Genomic DNA, 27,957 nt, shown 5'->3' with positions numbered 1-27,957 from the left:
TTCACACATTTTGTAAACCCTGAAGTGTATATTGTTTACAAAGGATCCGTAATATGGGGCTTTTGGTGATAGCAAAGTGATTGTGAGACTTTTCCTGCTTGAGTATCTAGGAGCTAAGAAAAGGCATACATACAGATGCTTTATGAAAGGAGGGTGACTGTGAGAAGCGTCACACGAAAGGATAAGGTGCTGTAGTTCAGACGAGAGAGAAGGTGATTTGGGATGGGTAGATATGAGAAGGTTTTCATGCACGAGGCCCAAAGGGTGAAGCATGACCACAGGATGCTTACAGCCACGGAGAGCGCACACTTTCCAGAGCGCGGACGGTGCAACCAAGGCCCAGCGGCGGTGTGCGTTAGGGCAGCTGAGGGTGTGGTGACTCCAAGGTTGGGGCAGTACGGTGGCCACCTCAGAGGTTTCAGCATCATTCTGAGCTTGGCACCAGGGAGGAACAGGAGAGGGGGGACAAAGATTGTAATTGGAGCTAGTTAGCTTTGTTGGTTAAGCAAGTACTGTCCACTCTAGTAAGAAGTTGAAAAGTGAAAGAGAGAAGAATTAAGGAGACTTTTTTGCAGGTGAGATTATATATGTGGGGAAGCACACTGTCCCCTTTACGTATGCCATAAATCTTGTATTTTAAATTGTACTGTAGTAAATACATTTCTCTATAACTCTGAGGATTTTCAGTAAGGGCTCGAAAGCAGGTACATTTCCCAAGTTTATTACAATCCATATAAACCAGTTAGTGTCCTTCAAAGGGGAAAAGGGTATGTTTATAAAGCTCAAAATATTTTTTGTGTAAAATTGTTTAGTGGTTGCCTCTGCTGGTCTGGTATTGTCAATCAGACCTTCAACATGTTTCTTTAATTTAATCCAATATGTTGCATTTTGTGGTTCAAGGACCAGAATAACACAAGGAGACAGACTATGACTCCATAGCACTATTTATTTGCTTTCTTTTTTATAAAATGAACTTTATAATATGATGGAAAATTATACTTACTACAACTATAATAGCAGCTTTCTGGCAATTGCTTTTTTGAAGAATTTCTATATTTTGGTCCTTGAATTTAAAAACACACTTTCGTGACTAGAGGCGTATTGACTAATATATAACTAACATGGAATAATAGCAATATTTAGAAATTTTGTATTATAATTTAAAACATGAGAAATGCCACAAATAAGACCAATTCTAAAATTAGATCATTTCAGGGCTATTATTAATTTTTTATTGCCTTCTACCAGAATCTTTTTCTAAATTTTATTTCTTTAATATGTAGATTCAGTTTCAGAAAGATTTTGAGTGGAAGCATATCAAGTATATGTTTAAATAAAATTTTACAGTAGCACTCTAGCCAGTTTTGCTCAGTGGTTAGAGTGTGGAGCATTGGCCCATGGACTGAAGGGTCTGAAGTTCAATTCTAGTCAAGGGCATGTACCTGTGTCGCAGGCTTGATCCCCGGTCCCCGTAGGGATGCGTGGGGGAGGCGACAGATCAGTGCGTCTCTCTCCCCTCCCCTCCACTCTCTCTAAAATGAACAATGGAAAAAATAGCCTTGAAGGAGGATTAACAACAACAACAACAAATTTTACAGTGGTGATTTTTAACTCTTACATTAAGTATACCTTACATGAATATATCTGATAAACGTATTTTTAGCCAAAATAATCTGGAACAACTCTAATGAAATCTGGAAGGTAGTGTATATCAGCTTTGATTAAGTCTAAATACCTGTTTATCTATATCTATGTCTATATGTATATCATATCATATCATACACACTTTTAGCTACTACTGCAGTAGGTGAAGGTAGCCTATAGAGCACAGCCTTTTGAGTTACATTTTATAGAGCTGTAATCCCAGCTCTATTACTTATCAGTTCTATAACCTTGAACTAGTGATTTAAACTTTCAAGTTTTTATTTCCTCATCTGTAAAATGGAAATGATAGTAACAATAAGATAAAATGAATTAACGTGTTCAAAGTATGTAGTAAAGAGCTTGGCAAGAGTAAATACTCAGCTGTTGCTGGGCCGCTGTCTTTATCATTAGTCATAGCAGTGGCAGTAATTGACATGCTACTCTGAATCTTCTCGCCCTTTCTATTGCCTTGTTAGAAGGGAATGATTAGAATCATAAGGGTACCTATGGTTCCAGTCTCAGCTAAGCATGTACTCTAGTCAGTGCTATTTGTTCGTTTCTCGTGTCTGGGCTTTTGGTAAATCCTTTCATGCTTTTGTTTTACAACATAACCAACTTCTTCCTCCCAATCCATTTCAGGGCAAAATATTTCTGCTATGTTTTGATGATTTCTGCTTTCGCGCATTCTCCCTGCTAGTGTATTCAAAAGACTGTTTGTTGCCAGGAAGCCTCTTCCTACCACAGTGTTTGGGCCACAGCAATCCCCATTCTCAAGTTATTTTCACTGGTTCTTTTTCTGTCCCTATGAAATTCTGACTGAGAGTCCTCAACTGAAGAAGTTCTTAAGCACATTCTGCCTGCTCACATCATCTTTCATTCCCTCCTGGTTTTCATTTCCGCGGGCCCAGGCATATTTTCCCTGGGCTGTTCTTATTCCTTTCTCTCTCTGATTTCATGCTGCATCCCACGCCTGGAAATCTCACCTGCCCTGTCCTCTACCACAACTGCCTATCACTTTTCAAATCACTGTTCAGCATCTCTTTCCTTTTCTTTTTTTCCCCCCTAAGATTTTGCTACTAAAGCCTTAGGAGGAAATACTTTTGAATTTTGTCTGCAGAAAAAAACCCAAAACATGGTAAAAGGTCAAGCACTTTCCCTTTTATTTATAGTTAAATACTTTTCCTTGGTATTTGAGTCTAACTTACCTTGTTTGCTTCATGTATAGTTCAGTCCTGTTGGAATTTCATTCTGTCACCTTCAGCGCTGTGTATAGCACATATATATTCCCAGTCCACCAGCAAAAACAAAAAGAGATCAACACTGTATAATTCATTTTACTTGATGGACTATCTCCTTGTGAAATGATCACTTTCACAAAGGAAACCAAAAAACAGTAACCATTTTTAAGCTGAAGGTTATCTAGATAAGATAAAACTAATTTAATTAGTGATTCAATTATGTAACTCCAATGTAAAGAACAATTGTATGGCTACTAGTACCTTTTTTTATGGTTTTGGAGTTTTAGAACCCGAGTTTTTATTTTCATAGAGTAAGGATACTTCCTGTTATGGCAAATAACACATTTATTTCAGTTCAGCACTGAAGTCATAGGTCTCAAATTAACTGACAAAGAAAAAAAATTACACTGAAGTGAAAGGAAAACTGAAGGAAGGAAGTATGTGAGTTCCATGGAAAGTTTTATTTTAGGATTGCCTTTATTCCTTGTAAAGCTAAGCCTCTAAAGTTGTGTGTGTCTTGGAAGATGCAGAGTTGTGGCCTAAACTTAGGCTATTTTCCTAGAGCTCTGCAATTCACAGATATTGGGAGAAAACACATCATTTTTACATTAAAACAGATATATATTATGGAGCAGAATGCAAAATTCACATGAATTTTTAAAATAAAACAGATGACTTCAAAGAAATTTCAAACTAGCAGTAGATTCCTAGGGGCACGTATTCAATCTCCTCTTCCATTAGGGGTACTTGGGTGGGAAACACTGATGCAGCATCGCCTAAGGAGTTAGAGTGGTTTTGTTTTGCTTTGACTCCACTTGTTTATCTGTTTAGTTATTATTTCAGGGAGGGGGTGGCAAGCTGGCTGGGTGAGGGAGGAGAATGCCTGACTTCTTTCTAGACAGATATTCTCATAGTCCTTATGAAGTTCAGAATGAAACAGTACAATGTAATTTTATTACCAGTGTCATTAATAAAATAATCTTGCTCTGGTCCTTTTATTCTAGGTTAAATTATAAATCTGCAGGTCCTCTCACTCCTGTTCGACATACTAATGAGTCTTTAGAGAGAAAAAACTGGTTGCTATAGGGACCCCGATGCCTTTAAATATTGAAAGTATTTTTGATAAACCACAATTACCTTTTCCCCAATGATTAATTTTTAAGATTATATATACACATGTGTGTATAATTGTACATGATAGATATACAGATGTATCTTGCCTAAAGCATGACTCATTTTCTAGACATATTTTATAAATCCTTTATTGTCCCCCCACCCCCTGTGGCTATCACTTTAACTTTCAGCTTTGAATATTTTTATAGTTTGATTTAAAACCTCTAGTGTTTTATAAGTTGCCTCCAGGGATTAAACCAAAGGGGTTAGTAAAGTTTAATTAAAACTAGTCTACTCATCAGGGAAAAATTATATTAATGTATTTGAAGGCACTATTAATCCTAAGGTTTTGCATAAATCCAAAATGGGTTTCACTTCGGTTAAATTAGTGCCATCCTACAAAATAAAAACTGGTTAAGTTTCTTATGAACAGTGTTAATTTCTTTTGAATCAAATCAATTATTATAAATTTTAATGACCTACTATATCTTTTGATATCTGCCATCTTTTCATTTCATAATAAGTAACTCTGATTACCTATTTATCTGCTCTGACTTAGTCATAGGATTGATAGTGATAAAAGTTCAGATTACAGGAAATACTGTAGGGAAAAAAAAAATCTATGAAATAAAGAAAAATTTAGAAGTAATATAATTGCAGAGTAAAAAACTGGGGGGAATGAAAAAAAACACCCAAAAGAACTTTTTCTGAAACTCCAGAGATGGCGGAAACTTTAGAGATCATCAAATCGGCATTTAGTCCCAACTCATCAGTTTATTTTATTTTATATTTGATTTGATTTGATTTGATTGATTTATTGATTGATTCAGAGAGAGGAGGGAAGAGGGAGAGAGAGAGAGAGAAACATCAATAAGAGTCATTGATTGGCTGCCTCCTGCACGCCCCCTGCTGGGAATCGAGCCCGCAACCTGGGCATGTGCGCTGACCGGGAATCGAACCCTGATCGCCTGGTTGAAGTAACTGAGGCCCAGAATGAGGAAGGAATCACACAACTGGGTGGAGAGTCCGTGAGAGTTCACAGACCTTGTCTGGAATTATTTCATTACATATATTGCAGCTCCATTTTTGCTTCCTTTGTGGTCCAGAATATACAACAGAGAACTGATGCTCACATATTGGAAAACATGGAAAGTAAATGCTGACCACATGAAGGGCTCACTGGGTGTAGTGGCCTGATCTCTTTTGCCCCATTGTGACAAAATCACCCTCCTTTCTTTCTTTCTGTCACAGCAGCATGGTAGCCTTATTGGTAACCTAGCACATACCCCCTCGGCATTGTGTATCTCACTCTTTGCTTCTCTGTGTACCTCGTAGATTGAGTTCCTCAGTGGCAAGGAATGTGCCCCATGTGTCTCTCTAGTCTCAGGTCTAGCGCAGCACGTCAGGGAGAAGTAGATGCTCACTCAGTGTTTATTAAGCTGAATCCTGCATATCATTACAGTATAGCAGGCATGTTTCAAAAGAAGGCCTTGTGGGAAGTTCACAAATCGAGAATAGCCATCGGCAAATTACTGTTTGTTGTAAATCCGGGAGGAAAAGCAAGGTAAGTTAGAATGTGCGGGACACCGGGACTTAACAGTATTTCCTGGTCCAGTTTTTACTTCGTTCAAGGAGAAAGTTCAAATTGGAAACCATCGAGGTAATGGAGAGCACCCCAACTTACGGAGGCCGCCAAACCGTAAGATTTAGGGTTAACAGTGAGGACTGAGCCTCAGGGAACTGATGGCAGCCAACCATCTCAGTGTAATCTCTCTCTAACAGCTGAAACTTCTCTCTTTCATTCTGATGCCTGGAAAAAATTACTTTCAGGTTGTCCACTGTTAGCTTTATTGAAAAAATCTTTGAGTTATGGAACAGAATCCTACTGTTTCTAGAGCATTTAATGTACAGTGACTCATGGGACCCAGGATGTGAGAAGGGGTCAAACTGTGGAATATCCTAGCACATTTAAATTTTTAGTGGAACTTTTTAGAAGCACCGCGTGATAATATACTGAGGTGACAAAATATCACTAGACTCCACCTTACTTCAGTGTTAGCAGTCTGACTTAAACTGAGTACAGATCATACCATTACATCATTTTAATAAAAAATTTCAATGGTTGTTGCCCTAGCTGGTGTTGCTTAGTGGTTAAAGTGGCGGCTCATGGACTGAAAGGTCTCGGGGTTGCTTCTGGTCAAGGGCACGTACCTTGGTTGCAGGCTCCATCCCCAGCCTTAGTCCAGGTTCTTGGGGGAGGCAACTAATCATTGTTTCTCTCACATCCATGTTTCTCTCTCTCTCCCCCTTTCTCTCTCTCTCCCCTCCCCCCCTTCCCTCTCCTTCTCTCTGAAAAAGCAGTGGAAAAAATATCCTTGGGTGAGGATTTAAAAAAAAAAATTATTTATTTAGTTTCCTTTGGACATTTTTATACATACTGTTTAAAATAACTTAGAATGTAATTCATATCAATACCATAAATATCTTATAAAATTTAAAGAGATATTAAGTTTTAGGGAATGAAAGCCATACATTTTCCAGTTTGTTATACTTCTTTCTTCCTTACTCTCACCTAGTCACCGCTATTTTTTTTTTTTTTAACACAGTGAATTGTTTAAAAATAGTAAAAACAGTAAGAGATCTAGAACATGTATAGAAAATGTCTTTTCAACCTGAAATGTCCAAAGGACCCAGGAAAGAAAGTCATGTTTTCTTGCTGGTTAGTAATCAAGTTATTACCAACCAGTGTTTTTCATTCATAATGTATAAAAACACTATGATTCATTTTCATTTCTAGAGGAAACTGTTGAAAACACTAATGTCTTCAGTTAGCAATGAAAGGAAGCAGAGACCTCGGCCATTTGGATTTGAGTAAAATGTTTCAACATAAATCAACATTTTTTTACAGTATAAAGAACGTTTTTCCCCCTCTGAACCATTTAAAAATAAGTTGCTGACATGATGCTCCATCACCCCTGAATATGTTAGTGTTTTTTCCTACAAAGACATTTTCCTATACAACCATAATACATCCAACCAAATTAGGAAAATAACATTGATATATTACTGTTTTTGATTGCTACCATTCACGATTTACCAGTTGGCCCCAAAATGTCCAAAATGATCGAGTCCAGTGTCAAGTTTCACACATTTACTTTTCATAACCCTTTAGTCTCTTTCAATCTGGAAATATCACAGAAGTCATGCTGTTATTCTCATTACATCTCATCTAATGTCACTGTTTCAATTTGTTCCATTACTGGTGATATTAACTTTGGTCACTCAATTAAGGTGGCATTTGCCATTCTCCTTCACTCTAGAGTTATCTAATTTCTCTTTATAATTTAAAAAAATTAAACAGGTTTAATAAGATATAATTGTATCAACAATTTTTATAGATTTATATAGGCATTTGTCAGGGTACCTTAGCTTTTGCATTCCAGGATCTTTTTCTGCTAGACATTTGTTTGCATAGTTTATTTGTCTCACTTCATTGCCCTGCCTGTCTCAGAGCCTAGGCTTCTGCTCTTTTCCAAACTGAAATACCACCTCCTTCCCTCAACCTTTTTAAGCCCTAAGTATCTTTAAAAAAATTTTTCATTAAATTTATTGGGATGAAATTGGCTTATAAGATTATATAAGTTTCAATGTCCAATTCCATAATACATCATTTGTATATTGTATTGTGTGACCATCACCCGAAGTCAAGTCTCCTTCTGTCACCATATATTTGACCCCCTTTCTCTTCTACCGCCCCACACCCACGTCCCCTTTGGTATCCATCGTACTGATGTCTGTGCCTATCAGGGTTTTTTGGGTTTGTTTGTTGCTTTCTGTTTTAAATCTCACATATGAAAGAAATCACATGATCCTTATTTTTTTTCTGTCTGGCTTATTTTGCTTAGGTTGATACTCTCAAGATCCATCCATGTTGTTGCAAGTGGCAGTAGTTCATCTTTTTTATGACTGAGTAGAATTCCATTGTATACATGTATCACATTTTCTTTATCCAGTCTTCCATGGAAGGACACTTAGGTAGTTTCCATGTTTTGTCCACCGTGAACATAAAGGTATATATATGTGAACATATACACACACACACACACACACACACACACACCCACACACACCCCTTTATGAATAAATGTTTTCAAATTTTTAGGGTAGATACCTAAAAGAGGGATTGCTGGGTCATGTGGTAGCTCTATTCTGAATTCTTTGAGGCACCTCCATACTGTTTTCCCTGGTGGCTGAACCAATACACATTCCCACCAGCAGCTACGTGGGTTCCTTTTTTGCTACAACCTCTCCCACACTTGTTATTGCCTGTCTTGTTGATGGTAGCCATTCTAACTGCTGCGAGGTGATATTTCATTCTGGTTTTAAATTTGAATTTCTCTTAAGCTAGTGAAGTGAATCATCTTTTCAAATGTAAATATATATATATGACCCTGAGTACCTTTTCGAAGTCCCAGCTTAAGGCTCACCCCTCCACAATGACTTCTCAGCTGTTTTGGCTTTGCGTTTTCTCTCTCTTCCCTCCTCTGCCATGGTACTTATTTCAGTGTCCTAGTTTAGTACTCGATCCTGCACTCTCTTGCATTACAGTCTAAGGGTTTCCATGTTTATGGCTGCTTTCTGAAATCATGTATGTTGTCATTTGTCTCGTCTTTTAGTGCAAAGCCCAGCACAGGACTGGGAGAGTAAATTCAACTCAGTGAGTGCTTATTGGACATCAGCCTCACCCTTGTCACTGTCTTTAACTCCACAAGGGGAACTTAAAGGAACTAACATACATTTGTAGATACTTCATTTCAACTTCTTATACATTAAGCAACTAGTAGAAAACCCAATCTTCAAAACGTATTCTTTAAAACTAATCTATGGTGTTAGAAATCATGATATTGGTCACTCAGGGTGTGGATTTGTGAGTAGAAGGAGTTGTGTGCGGGCTCATGGGGTGCCAGTCATGTGCTGTTCTTGATATAGATTCTGGTATGTTTAGTTGGTGAAAATCTGTTCAGCTGGTCACCTGTGTGCAGAATATATGTACGGTTCAACAAAGCATTTTTAAAAGCCAGTTATTCGAATTTTTAAAATATGCAATGTCTTATGAAAAGTCAGAAAGGCACTGCATTTTCATTCAAAAGGTTTTCATGTTTTACCTTGTGCTTAGTTATAATGATCCCATTCATTGTATAAATATTTGCTCTCAGAGTTGATCTGATGTTATTGTAAATAATAATTTTTCAGCAAGTCATATGTCACTTAAGGGTTTTATCAAAGTGTCTTTGGGTGTAAGACTAGATGGAACACTCTAGTATCTAAATAAATGAAGGAAAAAACCCCTCCAAGCACATTATATACCATGTAAGCATCCAGGGTGATCTTTCCGTAGTCGTTATCAGTATTGTGTTGTCTTGTATAGCATTGAATCCCACCATGGCCTGAGCACATTGGAGTTAAAATTTTCACCAAGAGCCTGTCACCGCTGTCATCATTATCACTGTGGCTTTGCTTCAATGTCAGGAACTAGGATACATGTGAATATTACTTAGTTTTATCTCATTGTGGATTCAAGCTCGTTAGTTGAAAAGTGACTATTTGTACATCAAATGGTATAACTGGATTGACTCCTAAAGTTGATATAGTTGGATTGACTCCTCAGGTAAAACTCAGGGACATATTTGATGCAAGAAATTAAAGGACTGATGTTGAGTAGTAATGTCAAGGTGGAGAGGGGAGAGGGAAGAAAGAGGGAAGAAGAGAAATGGAGAAAGAACCCGCCGCCTGCGGCCACAGCAGTCATAGGAAGAGGCAGCTCCTGCTCCAAGCGGAGCTGCCTTGTACCCTTGGGGGGAAAAATGGGTGGAATCTGGCAATCAGCTTAGTTACTGTTACTGCAGTTTTCCCTACTACCAACCTCTTGATGGCGTCATCAGTAAGGATCAGCAAAGTTTAGGGATACAGGGGCTAGGGATTTCAGGAAATTGCCAGAACAGTATCACAGCACCTTAAGCAATTGCTCCTGCTTGCCACTTTTTACACATTTCTAACGTGACTTGACTACAAGAACCAAGTCATGGGCGGGGGGAGGCTGCACTGCTGGTGTGATTTCTTGAATTTAATTGGGGCCTTTTTCCAGAATTAGGATTCCTCAAGGTGGTGAGATAAATTAGTAAGTAGCAAACATAATATTGACTGGTGCCAATTTCATATGGCTCAAACTCCTTAATGGTATTTTCATGTAAAACAGTCGGACTGGAGCTGGCATTTTTATTAGAAGATTTATTGAAATAATAAGGGGAAAAACCCTGAGTCCTATTGGAAGCGAATAGCTCTATGGCAAAGGATTCTGGTGTAGTCATATCTGAAAGAAACACATGCTGGAAATAATATGTGCAAAGATGAGAATCGGAACATATGCATTCTCGTTTCACTCTGGTTACTACCTCCTTGTTGGATCGTAGTTTGGCCATTTAACCTCTCAGTGCCTGTTTCCTGTTTTGTACAATAACGTTTCTTAATTGGAAAAATAGAAATGGTCATACTTAGCTTGCTTATTCCCTCCAGGTGATTATAATAATAAAATTAGATAGTCAATGTGGAAATGCCTTAAGGAGAAAGGTGCTGAAGATAAATAATGGTTTATTGTTCAAGCTAACATGATGTTCATTCCAGATGATTTTGACCAGGTTTGTTTTTCGTTCAGTCTCTTTTTTAAAATGAACATCAAAATTTGCTTGTTAAATCATACAGCTCTCTGAAAGAATGCATGATGTCATTAATTTTATTTTCTTTACATATTCTTTTACTTTTACCATCTTGTAGACTTTTAGAAATAAGACTCTAAAACATGATCAGAAAAACTCCTCTTATTTTGAGTGACATCTGTAAGCTTTGATGAAGACTTACCATTCCATATTCAAGGGTTGATCCTAAAACTTCCAGGGTCTTATTTTGTTAGGTTATCCTTGTCCTTACTTTCCATAAACATGGAAGAAAAGGAAAAGCATGTAGCTTTTAATGGAATATTCTAAGTAATTAATAGTAAATGTTTACGGGAAAATAAAAGAGGCATGAATTTTGAATATTATCATAACTAATAAAAATGATAATAAAGCATTTTTTGATGTGCATTTTAAAGAAATGAATTCTGCTCGCATTTGTAGCAGAAAACCAAAGGCTAATGTTTATGCTCACTATTGTTTATCACTTGATTATGCAGTTTTCCTAATACCTAATAGTGAAAATAATGACCATTACCATTTATAAAGAGCTTGCTAATTGCCAGGCACTGTTTTAAGCATGGTTTTATGGAAAAGGAGCCTGAGTCTCAGAAACAGTAAGTAAAGTGCTCAAGGTCACACAATTGATAAGAGCTAAGCTTTTGGCTATTTCTGTATTCCTTTCTCTTTTCTCTGTACCAACACTGGTAATATCAAAAACAGAGTTGAAAATGCCATAAAATATGAAAGTTGTGTTCATCAATTTAAGAGAAACTGAGAAAGCAGTGTAAACCTTGGTAAGTTCTGTATTTTAATGGGAACATTGATTACTATATTTAGAAACACCCAGTGACCTCATTACAAATACTAACACTTACTGGTTTACTCTAAAGCTACAGTAAACTGCTAAATATATGAAAATGGTATTGTTAGAGTTAAGGGTTTTTTAGTTTTGTCTTTTTAAATATGTTTTTATTGATCTCAGAGAGAGGAAAGGAGAGAGGGAGAGAGAGAAACACCAATGCTGAGAGTCATTGATCGGCTGCCTCCCTCACGCCCCCTGCTGGGGATTGAGCCCAAAACCCAGGCATGTGTCCTGACCAGGAATCGAACTGCGATCTCCTGGATCCCAGGTCAATGCTCACCCGCTGAGCCATGCCCGGCCGGGCTAGGATTAAGGGTTTTATTCCATTGATACTTGCTTCTACACGTCCACAGAGAATAGTAACACACCCTGTGATGATGAACAAAGAATAAATATCTCCACCGCCTACCCTTCTTGAAGTACACTGTCATCAGCCACGAACGTTTATTTAACTCAAATAGGATAAGGGCTTGCATTCTCTGAGTTGTACATTTGTAGCCCTTTTTTAATAATATGTCACTTTTCTTCAGTAACCTGTTATGTGGGAGGTATGGGTATTCTTCAGATTAACTGGTGCAGTTATCCATGCATCTTTTACTCTTAGAAACCACCCTGACTAGGTGTTATTGAAAGGGAAATGAGTTGTCTCCAACATGCCTATTAATTGCCTCCCTTTTTATCCCAGCTTGCTTAGAAACTTATTAGAAACCATTCCTAACCCTTCCATGGGCAAACGGCCCGTGGACAGAACATCCTCAGAAGAAAAGCTTACCAAAAATATCCAACCTCATCAGTAATGGAAGAAATGCACAGAGAACAATAAGATGCGATTTTTCAGCTCTCAAATTGGCAGAGGTTAAAAACAAACCATGTCATATGCTTAGGGCTGGTACGTGTGGGGTAAGGGACGCACTCGGGTATTGATGGTCCACGTTCATGATGACTTAAACTCTGTGGAAAGCAAAACATATCTAGAGCCTCCAACTAATTGCAGACCTTTAGTTTATCTTAAAAAGATGATCAGAGATGGGCACTAAGTTTTATGCACAAGAATTTCATTGTGACATTATTTATAACAGTGAATAATTATAAATATTCCAAATAGGGAAAGCATTAAAGGAGGTAATAAAGTGAATCAGAGAATGTACATATAAAGTAATATATTTTGAACAAAATCAAGCCTTAATGAACTTTAATGACTTGGCAAATGCACATATAATGAATTTAAATAAAATTATATACAATAAGATCACATTAATCATAATATACTTAACAGTAACATTTGCCGTCGGTAATATCCTCATATGTTTTATATTTTCTCTGTGGTATATACAGCTGACTGTTGTCATTTGCGGTGCTTCCATTCTATAAAGTCTCTCTGAACACTCCGCTAGCGAATGCTGAGTCATTGTTCCTGGGGGAAGTGCAGGGTTAGGCTCCTGCGAGTCTCTGGTCTCAATATTTTCATCAACCAATCAAAACATAACCTTGTCTTATGTCTGTTTCTGCTTAAAGACACCTTATTTAATATACACGGTTGATTCATTAGCATGGAACTCACAGCCAGCAGCAGAATGACTCATGCCTGAATGAAGTCTGTTTAGCACACATCTCTCAGTGAGGCACGTCACAACCTTCTTGCTCACAGGAACACTAGGCAGCACTTCAGTGTTCTACTTGAGGGTCGTTTGCAAAAGTAAGATCACCAAAAAAAGCACCCAAATAAGAAAAACATGGCACTAAATAGATGGCAAAGGGCCAGTTAGCTAAAACAAGAAGTCAGAGTGTCACCTTGTTTGACCTCAGCTGGAGACACATGCCTGGGACAACTCAAGTTTTTCACCACTCTGCACATGCGCACCTGCTAATGACCACAGAATCATGGTGAGTTTTTGCCAGGGTTACAGATCCATTTCAGCAAGTAGGCAAATTCACAAATATGGACTGTTTTCATAATGAAGATCCACTGTGGATTTATATTTATAAACATAAAATAAATTTAAGATATAACTCATCATGCAGTTCATTCATTTATTTACTCATTTCCCAAACAAATAATTATTGAGGACTTATCATATGCTTGGCACCATTCTTTACACTTGGGCTACAGTGGAATAAAACAAAGTTCTCATTTTCATGGGTGGATTCAGTCATAAGTGTTATAAAGAAAAATAAAGCAAGATAAGAGAATAGAGAATGTCAGGGGGGGTGTGCTGTAGTACAAATAGTGGTCAGGGAGGCCTGTTTATGGAGATGTTTGGGCAGAAACTTGATTAAACTGAGGAAACGAACCACATTTGTATCAGTAAAGGACATTCCAAGCAATGGAAACAGGAATTGCAAAAGACCCTGAGTCTTCTATGTGCATAATGTATTTGAGGGACCTAGTGTGCCTAGACCAAAGTGAGTGAAGCAGAGTGTGATAAGAAAAGAGGTTGGAGGTGTAGCCAGGGACAAGAGTATGTATGATCTAAAGGCTCTGCAATGGACATTGGCTTTTATTCAGAGTTTTTTGGGAAGCCATTAGCAGGTTGAGATTATGGGAGTAGTGAGATCTGACTTATATTTAAAAGAATCATTCAGGCTGCCATGTGGAGAAATGGATTGCAATGGGGCAAGAGTAGAGGGAGATCAGGTGATTATCGAAGTCGATCAAGTGAGGAAAGATGTTAGTGTCAATTAGGGTGACAGTGGTGGAGGTTATGAGACGTAGACTTACTATTCTTTTTTTTGAAGATAATGCCAGCTGCATTTGCTGAGAAAGAGGATAAGAAGTATAACAGTGTGACTTCTTCAACAGTGACTCCAAAGGTTGTAATCAGAGCAACTGAAAAAAGATGGATTTGCCATCAATTGAAGTGGGGCATACAGTAGAAGGACCAGGTTTAGGAGTTGGGAGTATTTTGTAAATTTTTAGTTCTAATATCTTCTAATCAGAACACTGACCATATTGAAATTCTTAAGAAAAATGCATTGAGGGAAAGAGACACCATTTTTGTGGCTTTAAGACACTACCTCCATGTGCCCCTCACTATATATGTAACTATAGTCACCTTGCTGTCATTAGGTTTCCAGAACTTACTCATTTTATAGCTGAAAGTTTGTACACTTTTATCATTGTCTTCCCTTTTTCTTTATTCTCCAGACTCTGGTAACCACTCTATTCTACTCTCTTACTATGAGTTTAACATTTTTAGAGTCCACATTTAAGTAAGATCATGCAGTATTTGTCTTTCTGTGTCTGGCTTATTTCACTTAGCGTAACATCCTCTAGGTTTGTCCATGTTGTTGCAAATGGCAGGATTTAATTCTCTTTTAAGAATGAATACTATTCCATCTTATATAATTTTCTTTTGTTTTAATTTTTCTTTATTGATTTTAGAGAATAGAAGGGGGAAGAGAGAGAGAGAGATTTGTTGTTCCACTTATTTATGCATTCATTGGATGATTCTTATATGTACCCTGATCAGGTATTGAACCCACAGCCTTGGTGTATCAGGATAATGCTCTAACCAACTCAGCTACCTGGCCAGGGCTATATAATTTTCCACTCATCTGTCAGTGAACACTTAGCTTCTTTCCATATCTTGATTACTGTGAACAGTATCGCAGTGCAAGTGGGGGTGCAGATATCTCTAGGAGATGATGATGTCATTTTCTTCAGGTGAATAAATACCCAGAAGCTGGGTCAGATGCTAATTCTATTTTTAATTTTTTGAGGAACCTCCATGCTGTTTTTCTGTAGTGGTTGTACCAATTTATGTTCCTACCAAAAGCGTACAAGATTTCATATTTTCCCACATCCTTGGCAACACTTGGTATATTTTGACTTTTTTATGATAGTCATCACAGCAGGTGTGAGCTGGTATCTAATTGTGGTTTTGATTTGTATTTCCTGATGGTCAGTGATGTTAAGTGCTTTTTCCTATTCCAGTTGGCCATTTTATGTCTTCTTTGGAGGAATGTTTGTTTGGGTCCATTGCCCATTTTTTAGTTGGATTGTTTGATTTTTTGCTCTTGAATTATATGCATTTCTTATATATTTCTGATGTTAACCCCTTATCCAATATATCATCATTTGCAAATATTTTATAAGTTTCCTCTCTTGTGCAGAAGCTTTTAAATTTGATGTAGTCACACTTGTTTATTTTTACTTTTATTGCCTGTGCTTTTGGTGTCAAATCCAAAAATATCATTGCCAAGTGTAGTGTCAGGGAGCTTTTCCCCTGTGTTTTTTTCTAAGAGTTTTATGGCTTTAATTCCTCACCTTATTTTTTAATATTAAAAGTCCCTTCAACACTCAAAACACCTACTTGTAACCAGTAGCTTTTCTTAAAGGGAAGACTGATGTGTGTGATTGTATTTTGATTATATTTGCATGCACTGAAATATTCTGATGGGAATTAAAACAGGCAGGTAATTTCCAGAAATGGATGCAGTTTAAATGTAGGTACAGATCATGTAGATACTAAGCAAGGGTTTTGTGGTAATGATTGGTGTAACATCAAACCTGACACCATTGCCATGTGGCAGAGAGCAACACATTTCCGACACTGTTGCATTATTAACCATGAAGTTAGACAACTGTTCTTCCGGAAAACAGTGAGCCAAATGCCTGCCCAGCTAGTTGCTTTCCTTGAGAAATACTGTTTACCAAAAATAAACCCAGAAAACTGAAATTCAAGTATGTGCCTAGTAAACTCCATCTGGATGTAGATAACCAATTAATCTTGAATTACAGTTGGTCCAGCACCAGAACTATTATATGGCTTATACTGGTCCTCTCCTAGAGAGGATTATATGACAAGTGATCACTGACATTTACATTTTTATGTCTTTATGACTGTTTAACATAAGCACCAATGTAGGTTACAGAATTTTCCACATTGTCATATTATCAATAAGGAAATGAATAGACTTGGAACTAACACCCAGACAGAAACGTATTTCTTAGCCTTGAGGATTTAAAAGAAAAAGGTTCACAAACACAATTTGAACTCTTTCATGATTTACTCATATCTTATAATAATATCAAGTCGTTCATGATCTGGGACCTCTTTATTTTTTTAAAATGTGTCTTTATTGATTTCAGAGAGAGGGAGAGGGAAGAATAGAAACATCAGTGACGAGAATCACTGATCGGCCACCTCCTGAACGCCCCCCACCGGGGATCAAGCCTGCAACCCGGGCATGTGCCCTGACCGGGAATCAAACCGTGATCTCTTGGATTCTAGGTCCATGCTCAACCGCTGAGCCATGTCGGGTGGGCTGGGATCTCTTTTTAGTAGCTGAAAAGCCATAGCAATGAGACTAGAAAGGAAAGGAGAAATTTGGGGAAAATGAAGGGCTTAAATATTCCTTGGATTTGGGGTGTGATGTGAGTGCTAGATGAGGAAACCACAGTGGGTAGAAAGGCTGCAAAAAACAGAAGGAATATATGTACGCAGATACTGCACCTAAACAGTGTATGTGATAATTTGAAATTACCTGTATCTAGTTTTGAAAACACACATGATTCCCTGAATGGATTTCTCTTCTAGCATCAGCAGTGTCAAACCACTAACACTTCAAAGTAAATAAGAGTTCTAGAAAAAACTGGGATTTCAATTCAGTATCATCAATTAAGTTTGGACAGAAATACAAAGAAATGTTTATTCTGCCTGATCAAATTTCAAAACAAGTGTATAGCAGGGTCAAACATTTAGCATTTTGTAGTTTGTGTTCTATCTGCATTTCTATTTTCAAAACTAATTTATTTCTCTAAGATTTACTGTCATTTAAAATAGCACATAAAAGTATATGCTGAGCCTTAATGTGATGTTAAAGGCTTGTGATGTTCAAATATTTTGCAAAATATAATTTAATTTTCTATGGCTATTAATCACAGCAGAATCGCCTCTCTCCAAATATAGTCTTGCACACAGTAAATCACATTCACAATTTATTACATATGAAAAGAAATATAAATCTGTGAACAGCCTTTTCTCTCTTCTCTAACAAACATAATCAGTTAATCATCTTCATTCTATGCCTTCCTCTGGTCTTCCAGGGTCTTAAAACAATGGGAAATGATTGTGATTGGTGAAGACACTTGCAAGATGATGTTTAGGACCATAATCATGTTGAAATGTTATAATGTTTAAATTATAACCCAATATCTGAGATTCGAAGAAACAAAGAGCTCTATCTCCCATAAGTAATTTCCAAATTCAGCTAGAAACAGTTAACATGAGATAAATCAATTTTACACCATTCTCCAGATTCTTGAATTCTAAGTTTGTGCCAAGTGGACTTGAGGGAGCATCTGCAGACAAGAACAGCGACTTTGTCACTTGTCAGCGTAGTTCCCTTCAGCAGTGCTCACTGCCAGCTATCCAAGTGTGGAGTGTGCGCCTGGCTGTGAGCGCTCAAGGACTGGAGCACCTTAATTAAAAAATAAACAGTGACTCTTGCTGTTGCTTCTGCTAGAGCTTTTTGACTCATGTGCATGATTTCCTGTGTATTTTTTTCTTTTTATTTGCATGAAAGAAAAAAGAAATCACTCCTTTGACATTTGGGGGGAAAGCGTGCTAATTAAAATGTTGTGGAACAACATTATCCTCTTTAGTTTTATACTCACAATTTTCATGCGGAGTCGCTTTAACAGGCTTCGCAAATCAGAATTTGCTGGGCCCTTTATCATTCCCCTGAATTCCCTGAACAAGTCCATTCCCGGGGATATTGCAAATGCAAAGCAAGGCCTGACAAAAATAACATTTATTTCATGAAAGTTTCATTAGAACTCGCACTAGCTGAAGATAAAGGGGGGAAATGTTTCACAGGGAGTCATATGAGATATTAGTATATACAGATTTTTTAGAAACAAAACACTGAAGTCTGAAAAGCCATCAGGTATTGCTTTGAAAGGAATTCAGAATTATATGGATTTCGAATATGTTGAAAAATGGCTTAAGTGTACTGAGCTGTTGTTCACAGCCCTTGGCTTTTACTTTTTATGTGAGTTATATCTGAACAAGGATTTTATTATAGTCAGTGTTGTTCATGCTGCTATAGTTAAGGTTGTCAGCATTTCCATTACGACCCCACTATTTCAGTTGGGGTTCATAACTCAGCTTTAGAAGTCACCCTGGGCTAAAGGTTGGCATGTATATTTGCAACTCTTGGTGGTAGTGGTGGATATGAGCGTGATCAAATATGTAGTAAACAGTGAAATTAACATATACTACTTTTTCTGCTGTGAAATATTTTTTGGAGTCATATATTGTGGTTCCTTAATTATAGAAACTGCCTGACAAATGTTAGCTCTGTCAATATAACTGATTAACAGAGTTAAAGAAAAGTTTTTTCAATCTAATTAGTCCTCATAGCCAAGAAACTCTGAGTTTGTCTTAGAGCCATGAGCCCAAACACTTCCTTTATCAATTGAGTAATGGCTTCCAAAAGCACTCCGTAATATATCAACATTACAGCCAAACAACTGGTTAATTCCATCCAAAAATTAGTGAGTGCCATGGGGATCGAAAGGTTAAACTAACAGTTTGAGATTTTACATATATCCACAGCCCTATAGGCAGGTACCTAAAAGATCTTCAAAAATGAAACTGTATTTCTTTTAAATTTGTCTCATTGTTCTGGCTATAAAATTTTCTGGTTAAGAAAACTAAAATGTTATAGAGGAGTTAGTAAATACAGAAAAATGAAAGACATAAAATAATAAAAAATAATCTAAATTACCCCTAATCCTTCAAACCAGGGAAAACCACTGGTTCTGTATTAATATATATCCTTCAAATCTTTATTGATCTGAATATAAAGATTTGAAGGATATATACCTATAATGATTGAGGACTAGAAAAGGGACAAATTTTGTTACAAATAACATTTCTGTCTTTAAGTCATTTTTTTGTTTGTTTTGAGGAGCAAGGCATTCACAGTAGGAGTAAGACGTTATTTTATATGAAGAGTTCTGTTATGTGACGTTTAGGTTTCCCAAGTGGGGTGATATCAAGGACAGTGGGGCCCAACACAGACAGAATCTAATATGTTCTAGGACCTGAAGAGTGAGCGTGGCTTAGAAAATAGTGTAGAAAGGAGAGAGGGATATAAGATGAGGCTGGAAAGGGACGCATGGGCCAGGTCATGGCAGAACTGAGTGCCCAGCACAGTGCCTGGCAGACAGGAGGCCCTCAACAAGCAGGCATGTTTCCTTCCTTCTGGGCTTTAAAGATGCAGTAGTCTTTTCCAAGAGTTTGGGGTCCAGTTATCTAAATGCATAGGTTGTGTAAATGTTTCCTCTCGAATCTGCTTCATCATCGTGATGCTCCTAAATGAGCTCAGCCTCACCTCTGATTGTTGCATAGGTGCCTCTTTTTCTGCCCTTCAGCGCATCTTTCCGGTACTCCTTCCGTCCACACCACCTCACTTAGCCATGCGCAAGCAGATCAGCTCCCTGCTGCGCCGCCTTTCCAGCTTTTCCCTACTGTCTTATGTCCCTCTCACCAGCCCATTTGGGGCATTTTCCTCCACCTGGATTCATCTTCTCTTCCCTTTCTGACTCTTTTGCAGCTCATGATTAGTGCTTGTTGTACAAATACTGCAAATCAGTGAGAGGTCAGAAAAACAGCAAGACTCGCGCATAGAAATTTCTCAAGACGATGAATCATTAAAATGAAATCTTTCTACCAGAAAGGTTACCTACTCTCCATGGAACTAATAAATAAACCTTGTGCAGACTTATGCCAGTAAAAACAGGTCTATTAAAGTAACCAGCAGAATTCCTGCCTCAGATATCTTTGTATTAAGTGAGAGTAAGGGGCACACATTTAACAGGATTATAACAAAAATAGCACTGGCATTAGTGAAAGTTGAGTTGTTTCTTTAGGTGGAACAAAAAAAGGAAACGCCACACAGACAGGAAGTTCGTGTGCCTATAGCCCAAGAATATGTGATCTGGGCATATGCTCTATATGTGCAGATAGGAGTGCTTTACTACTGGCAGTAATTAATCCTAGAGTGCCAATTTTGATTGTCTTTACTTTTCTTAAATAGTTGCCTCAAAAGTTTTAAGTTTTATTTCTGTTATTATCAGTAAGTTATATTTGCTATGCAACCATTATGTTTAAAAAATTAATATATATATTTTTCTAGTAATTGTTAATGTTTTCTTTGAATACATCCTAGTGGATTTATTTTTTTCTAGTATGAGAGCTTGTTTAAAAATTAGTTAATAAAATTTGCCATTTCAAAGTCTCCCTGCGAAATACTTTTTATTACATGTATCTGTTATAGCAGTGATTTTCCAACTGATGTGCCGCAGGAATTTTGAAAACATGCAGTACCTGACTGTTTAGTCAGGGGCAATGACCTCTTTCCCCTTAGATTGTCAAATAAAAAAATGACAACAGCCAACAACAATAGCCATCAGGTGTGAATGAACCAAAATTGTACCCACTTTTTGTCAGATTGGCAAAAAATATAATGTATTTTTTGGTGTGCCGCAATATTTTAGTAATTAGTTTATGTGTGCCATGAGATGGAAAAGGTTGAAAATCGCTGTTAGAGGGAAGCAGAAGCTATTTCTATCTTTCTAGGCTCTGTGGCTGAGGCCCTGTAAATTATACTGAGAAGAGACAGATTAACAAGAGAAAAAAAAAACAAGTTTATTAATGCATGTACATGCATGGGAGTGTACTCAGTGAGGAATAGATCCAAGGGCTTAGAAATTGGGCTTAGTATCTTAACAAAAGAACACTGAGTTTTGTTGAGAAGTGGTCTTAGAGCTTCTAGGGGCAGCATATTGTGGAAAGGTAAATAATATATGGAGAAAATTAATGGATGGCAAGGACTATTTAGTAAGGTTTGTTATGTTGGTTCTGGTGTTGTCTCTGGGCTGGTAATAGTTTAGGGTTGTGGCCAATAATTAAGACTCATGCTCCCCTTCTGTGTAGAGAGATGGAGGGGGAAGAGTGTTCCTTATGCCTCCTTTTTAATTGCCTTCAGCTCAAAATAGTCCTTATGTCAAAGTGGCGTAATTGGGGGTGCATATTCTACTACCTTTCACTGTCATGTATACTCTAGCACATTGTTGTGGAAGTGGGCGAAAAAGAGGGGTCATTCTTACAATGCACACAGATCCCATCATTGTTTTATTTTAACTAAATACCCATATCTTTAACATCATTTATCATGTTTTAATAAAAATATAATATATAATTTAAGGCCTGCCATTAAGAATGGTTTCCTGCCCTGGCCCATGTGGCTCAGTTAGTTGGGCGTCATCCTGTGCACTAAAGGGTTGCCAATTCGATTCCTGGTCAGAGCTTATGCCCAGGTTGCAAGCTCGACCCGCAGTAGGGGGCATGCAGGAGGCAGCTGATCAGTGTTTCAATCTCACATCAATGCCTCCTCTCCCTCTCCCCATCTCCCTTCCTCTCTCTCTAAAAATTAAAAAAAAAATGCTTAAAAAGTAAAAAGAATGGTTTCCTCTTGAGCATTTTTTCTTAAGATTAGAAGCATTAGAATATGGGCATAGAGTATAATTCAGTTAAATTAACAAAGTGTACTGTGCATAATTCTCTATGTTAGATACTATGAGATGGCACAAAGATGAGTGAGACTCAATCTACTATAGGAAGGAGCTACATTACACCACCCCCCAAAGCAGAAGGAACACACTAACAGGCTGTCATAGTAAATGCTTTTTTTTTTTTTTTTTAACATATGTTGGCTCTTTTAAAATTTGCCACATTCCTATGGATTTCCCCTCTTTTTCAGGAGGGGAACCAAACTCAGAAAGGTTAAGAAATTTGCCTAAAAGTCAAATAGGTGCAGTGTGAAGTCCATACTGATTTTGTAGAATTACAGGAATATACAGAGTCCTGTAATTGTAGTTCCTTAAAATCATAATATTCTGTAACCAAGTTCTAAGGCTATACATTACCAGAACCACAGCACTAAACCTCAAGCCTTATTGTCCTGAAATCCATATTACTCAACTAAGACTGATTCTAGGATTTCAGTTAAGGTAGCAATTATTTTGGGCTAGAGCTTTCAGAGGAGCTAACACTTAAATTTCTCTATGGATACAGGTATTCAGCAGCAGAGAGAAGTAAAGGCAAGAAAAACAGTGCTGTTAAATGCATAGGCAGAGGAACAGTTTATCTGCAGATGGAAGTGACACAATCGCCTTGATTGGCACATGATTGAGTCTAGTTAGGTCCAGTTAGGAGATAGAACTATGTCATATGGGAATTGAAAAGTTAAATTGAGTTGAAATTCATGCATTAAGACTAGGTGGACATTATGCAACCCTAAGCAGGAGAATGGTTTAATAAAAGTGCTACTGTAGGAAAATGATTCCAGCCCTGGTACCAAAATCTTTGAAACGTGAGCACTAAATGGGAGTGCATTTCATTTCAATCTTTCTCTAAAATTGATCAGTATAATAAAGAAAACCTGTCTTGTTACTTCTATTTTAGTTTAGAAGCAGCTAAATGTTTAGCAGTATTCTGCATTTTTCAGTCTTGAGGACTCATCTTCAATTTTGTGACATTGTAGTCTCTTAATCTGCAATTTTTATGATATATTTGCTAATTTCCTATTCTGTCCTCCAAGTTTATTCTTTCATAGTATCCACCTCTTAATATATCTTCTTAATACCTATTTGTAATAGCCCTTTTTGAACTCTTCATAGTTTTCTTCTTACTATTACCTTAATATTATAAATTTCCTTGATTTATCTTCCATTTCACTAATTCTCTTTTCAGCTGTATCTAGTAAACTTTTCAAGTCATCTGTTAAGAAGCAGTATAGTGTGGTAGTTACAAGTAAAGACTTTGAAGACAGAATTCCTAGATTCAGGTTCTTTCTCTGCCACTCACTAGCTGAGTCATGTTGGGCTAGTTTCTTAACTTTGTGCCACAGTTTCATCATTTGTAAAATGGAGATAAGAATAGCATCTGTCTTATAGGTTTATTTTAGTGTTAAATGAATGAATGTATGGAATGAGCTTAGAACAGCACCAATGAATTTTTCTATTTTTATTATTACTATTTCATAATTATATCTATTTTCCATTTTCTCTATGCTTATTTCTATTTTCTAATCCATTTCTTTATTTGGGAGCTCACCTTCAGCAGAATTTTTTTTTTTTTTTTTTTTAGAAGTTCCAGATGCTCTGGGTTATGAAGGTACCATATGGAATGGTTTTTATTTTTCTGTCTCTGCTAAATTTTACAAGTTTTATATTAATTTCTCCGTACAGTGTTCTCACACAGATTGGTAGGCCATGACATCTCACTTTTCTGCCCACAGCTTGACATGGTTAGCTTGCTTTCCTGCCATATCCGTCAGCAAGTGGTTGAAATTTTTCTAGACCAGTTTTCCAGATGGGACCACCTTTCCCGGCTCCTAGCAATACTCAGGGAGCTCATTCCAGTTCTTCATGTACAGGAGACTTTGACATAAATTATCTCCCTTATGCAGATACTGAAACCCTAGTCTTTATGCTTTTCTTAAGTTCCATATTTTTCTTGGCCTAGCCATTAGTTCCTTATCAGAGGTTTGGCTTTGAATTTCTTTTTTCTTTGTAGCCCCTGGGAATTTTCCAATTTTAATTTGGAGATTCGCCTTTTTAAAAAAATTTTATACAGAATAACTTGAACAGCATTAGTAGCCTTTCACATTAGCTTGTGCTTTCATTTTGTTTGATAAAATACTGTCAGAAGTGACAATGCAAATTAACCAGTCATATTTCTTTAATAAGTAAAGTGTTGCATTACTTGATTCCTAAGCTTTTCTCCCCAGCCTTATTGAGATAGTATTGCCATATAACATATGTAAATTTAAGGAATTCAGTGCAGTGATTTGGTACACTATATATTGAAAAATGATTACCACAATAAGGTTATTTAACACATCCATCTTCTCACATAATTCCCTTTTTTATGTGTGTGTGATGATATTTACGGTCTATGATTGCAAGTAAGCAAGCAAGATTCATTAAAATCATAGTTTATTGAGAACCTATTGTAATACATTTTAAGGGCATTACTGTGTTATTTCCATTTCAGAGGTGTTCTCAACATTTAGTGTAGTTACAGTCTAGTTAGAGACAAGGAATAAATAAATGAAGCATAATGAAAAGCGCTAAGTGACAATGTAAAACATCCATTCCATAATCCTGTAGATCAGACACATCTGGGCTAGTAGGTTGCACAACTGTACTTATGTATGCCTAAGGCATGCTTATCTTTCCTACTTTCCAAAAAGAGATTGTATAACATGCCCCTCACCCATCTTTATTTTCTGTTAGCAAAAGTAAGGCAGACTAATGGTTCTGAGTTTATACTACAATTTTTTTAATCAAAAAAGACCTGGTTGCCTTAGTTAAACTGAAATTGTCAACTCGGAGCCAAAGCATATGCATTAAATTTAGAAATGTATGCTTTTTATACACTGGCTTTCCTATTTTAACATGAATGACTTTAACTTTTCAGATAATGTGTACCTATTACTATTTTTCTTTTGCTAAGTAATTTTTTTTGCATTCTTGACCATTAATTCTTAGAAGTCATTGTTCCTATTTTTGGCATTTAAGAATAAATTAAGCCCTGACTAGGTGGCTCAGTTGGTTGGAGTGTTGTCCTGTACACCAAAGGGTTGCGGGTTCAGTTCCCGGTCAGAGCACATACCTAGGTTGCGGGTTCCATCCCCAGTTGAGGCATGTGCCGGAGGCAACAGATTGATGTTTCTCTCTCACATCTGTTTTTCTCTCTCCCTTCCTCCCTCCGTCCCTGCCTCCCTCCCTCCGTCCCTGCCTCCCTCCCTCCCTCCCTCTCTAAAATTAATAAACATATCCTTGGGTAAGGATGTAAAAAAATAAGATTATCTTCTTTATTCCTTCACCACTTCTGTGAACATGAATGATGGGTTAGGATTTTATACAGTGATTGATATAGAAGACAGTGAGAATATTTACGTCATGGGATTTGCTGTATGGTCTTCTGTCAAATACCTGTGCTCATGATACCCCAAGGCATCATAAAAACAAAATGGAAACTGCAACAGAGGGCCAAGAGAGAAATATGTTAGAATAAATAGTAAAGCAGGAAGAGGGCACATTACATATATTATATCTCATTCTTTCCACAAACATGTATTGAATGCTGAATATGTGCCAGGGATTATATTAGGCAGAGGCCATGGTGATCAAGGCAGATGTTGTCACTGCCTTCCTGGTGCCCACAGTCTAACAGGTAAGACGGTTAATAGCAATAATATAATTATAGCCTTTGATATGTGCTGTTAAAGAAACATACTGGCTGCATCAATGGACAGTAATACTGTGGGGTCCATGCAACAGAAGGGCTATTTCTGATAATGTGCGCAGAGATGGCTTTTCTGAAGAGTTGCCATTTAGATGGGGGCTGAAAGGCTGAGAGAGGGGTTGTAGTATTTTCTGTTAGCAGGGTTAGCATTTCATGGGAGGCGTACAGAGAAACATGATCAAAATAATGCTCTTTAAATTTTAATGTGTGAATTGTGTTTTATTTTTGTGTGAATATTTTATTTCACATCCATCCTTCATAAACTGATACAATTCCAGAACAAGTAGAGGCAGCAAACACGAGATATTCTGCATATTAAAACTGTGTTAATCCTGTATTGCATATTTGAATATTGCTAAGAGTAAATCTTAAAAGTTCTCATCACAAGGAAAAAATTCTGTAGCTATTTGTGGTGATGGATATTAATTAGACTTATTGTGGTGATCATTTCACATTTTATAAAAATGTCAAAACAGGGTGTTTTACACCTGAAACTGATACAATGTTATATGTCAATTATACCTCAATTTTAAAAAAAAGAGAAAAAAACTGTAGCTCCTTATAAAGCCTCCCTCCCTACCTCCCCCTCCTGACTTGAGGAATATTAAAGTTGTTTCCACATTTCTTGACTGTCCCTTCCTGCAATTTAAGAAAGATATTTATACTATGAGTTATTTGAGAATAACCAAGAAGATATTATTGTTCATTGATTTCTAAATATTTCATTTGATTTTTTTCTTAACAAAACAATACATTGGTCAAAAATTCCTCTATACTATTTTTTTTTAATATTTCTTTATTGATTTCAGAGAGAGGAAGGGGGAGAGAAAATCATCAATCATGAGAGTTATTGGTCAACTGCCTCCTGCACGACCCCTGCTGGGGATTGAGCCCCCAACCCTGGCGTGTGCCCTGACTGGGAATTGAACCCTGATCTCTCCTGGTTGATGCCCAACCCCTGAGCCACGCCCTGCCGAGCAACACTAATTTTTTAATTGGCTTTTGCCTTATGTATTGTATACTGACTGATTATACAATGTGGGAAAAAGGCAAGATACCATTGCACAATGCTGTTTTATGGAAAAGGGGGGCCTTTGGCATCGTATAATACATACTGCTGCCTAGTCATGCCTTGAATATCATCCTGTGATATACAATAATGTCAATAAAATGGTCAATTATTATTGACAGTATTCTGATACATTCAAGATGATGGAATAATTAAGTATGTAGCAAAGGCTGAGAGATGTGCGTATCACTGCTTTTGAAAGCAGGTTAGAAAGTAATACAGAAATGGGCAAATGAAAATAAAAACATAAACGAAGGGAGTGCCACAGGGGCTGTTGAGTAGTGCCTGGCTCAACTCCCTTCCTGAAAGACTAGAAAGAAACTAGGCAAATAGCGGTCTTTAATATTTTTAAAAGTTAGTAAAGACATTTAAAAAACATTACAAAATATTTCATGTACACATACACTCAACATGTAAATTACAAAGAGTAATAACTTAAAAATCTGTGAACCTACCAAGGAGATGACACTGTCGGTGCCATGGGAGTGCCTCCCGTTTTCTGGTGGGTCCCACCCTCCTCCTCCCAGCCCCGAGCCAGCCACTGTCCTGGACCATGTATGCCAATCCCTGTTTCTCTTATCGTTTTCCCAGGAGATATCCCTAAACACTGTATCGTCTGCTTTTGCTCAGTTCTGAACTATTATATAAAGGGGATCATAAAATATGCATTGTTCTGCAATTAGGTTTGTGTGTTTTTTTCAATTAAACATTTTGTTCCTGACCTTTATGGACGTTTGCGGATGAGCCTCAATTTCAGCTCCCCTGCCACGCCCGCAGCTTTCCGCTGGATGAATATTCCGCAATTTACTTAGTAATTCTTCTCTCAACATGCATGTGGTTGCCCCCCACCCCCCACCATGAAGTCCTTTGTTAATACAAACAAAGCTAATGTGATCAATGTTTTGTCCTCTGGTTGCACATTTTCAAAGAGTTACCTCCGGGGCAACCTTCCTCGAACATTTAGATCTCAGAA

At 37.3% G+C, this 27,957-nt stretch overlaps 1 protein-coding gene across 1 annotated transcript in view; it reads left to right on the top strand.

Annotated features, from left to right (window-relative positions):
* The window catches only part of DIAPH2 (diaphanous related formin 2), a 757,596-nt gene that overhangs the window by 399,277 nt on the left and 330,362 nt on the right, over nt 1–27,957 (top strand). The gene's annotated exons all lie outside the window — the stretch shown is intronic.

The sequence above is a fragment of the Miniopterus schreibersii genome (assembly GCF_964146895.1).
Source record: "Miniopterus schreibersii genome assembly, chromosome: X".
NCBI classification, from domain to species: domain Eukaryota; kingdom Metazoa; phylum Chordata; class Mammalia; order Chiroptera; family Miniopteridae; genus Miniopterus; species Miniopterus schreibersii.
Note: the sequence above shows the minus strand (reverse complement) of the source record. Positions and strands in the feature narration are given on the sequence as shown.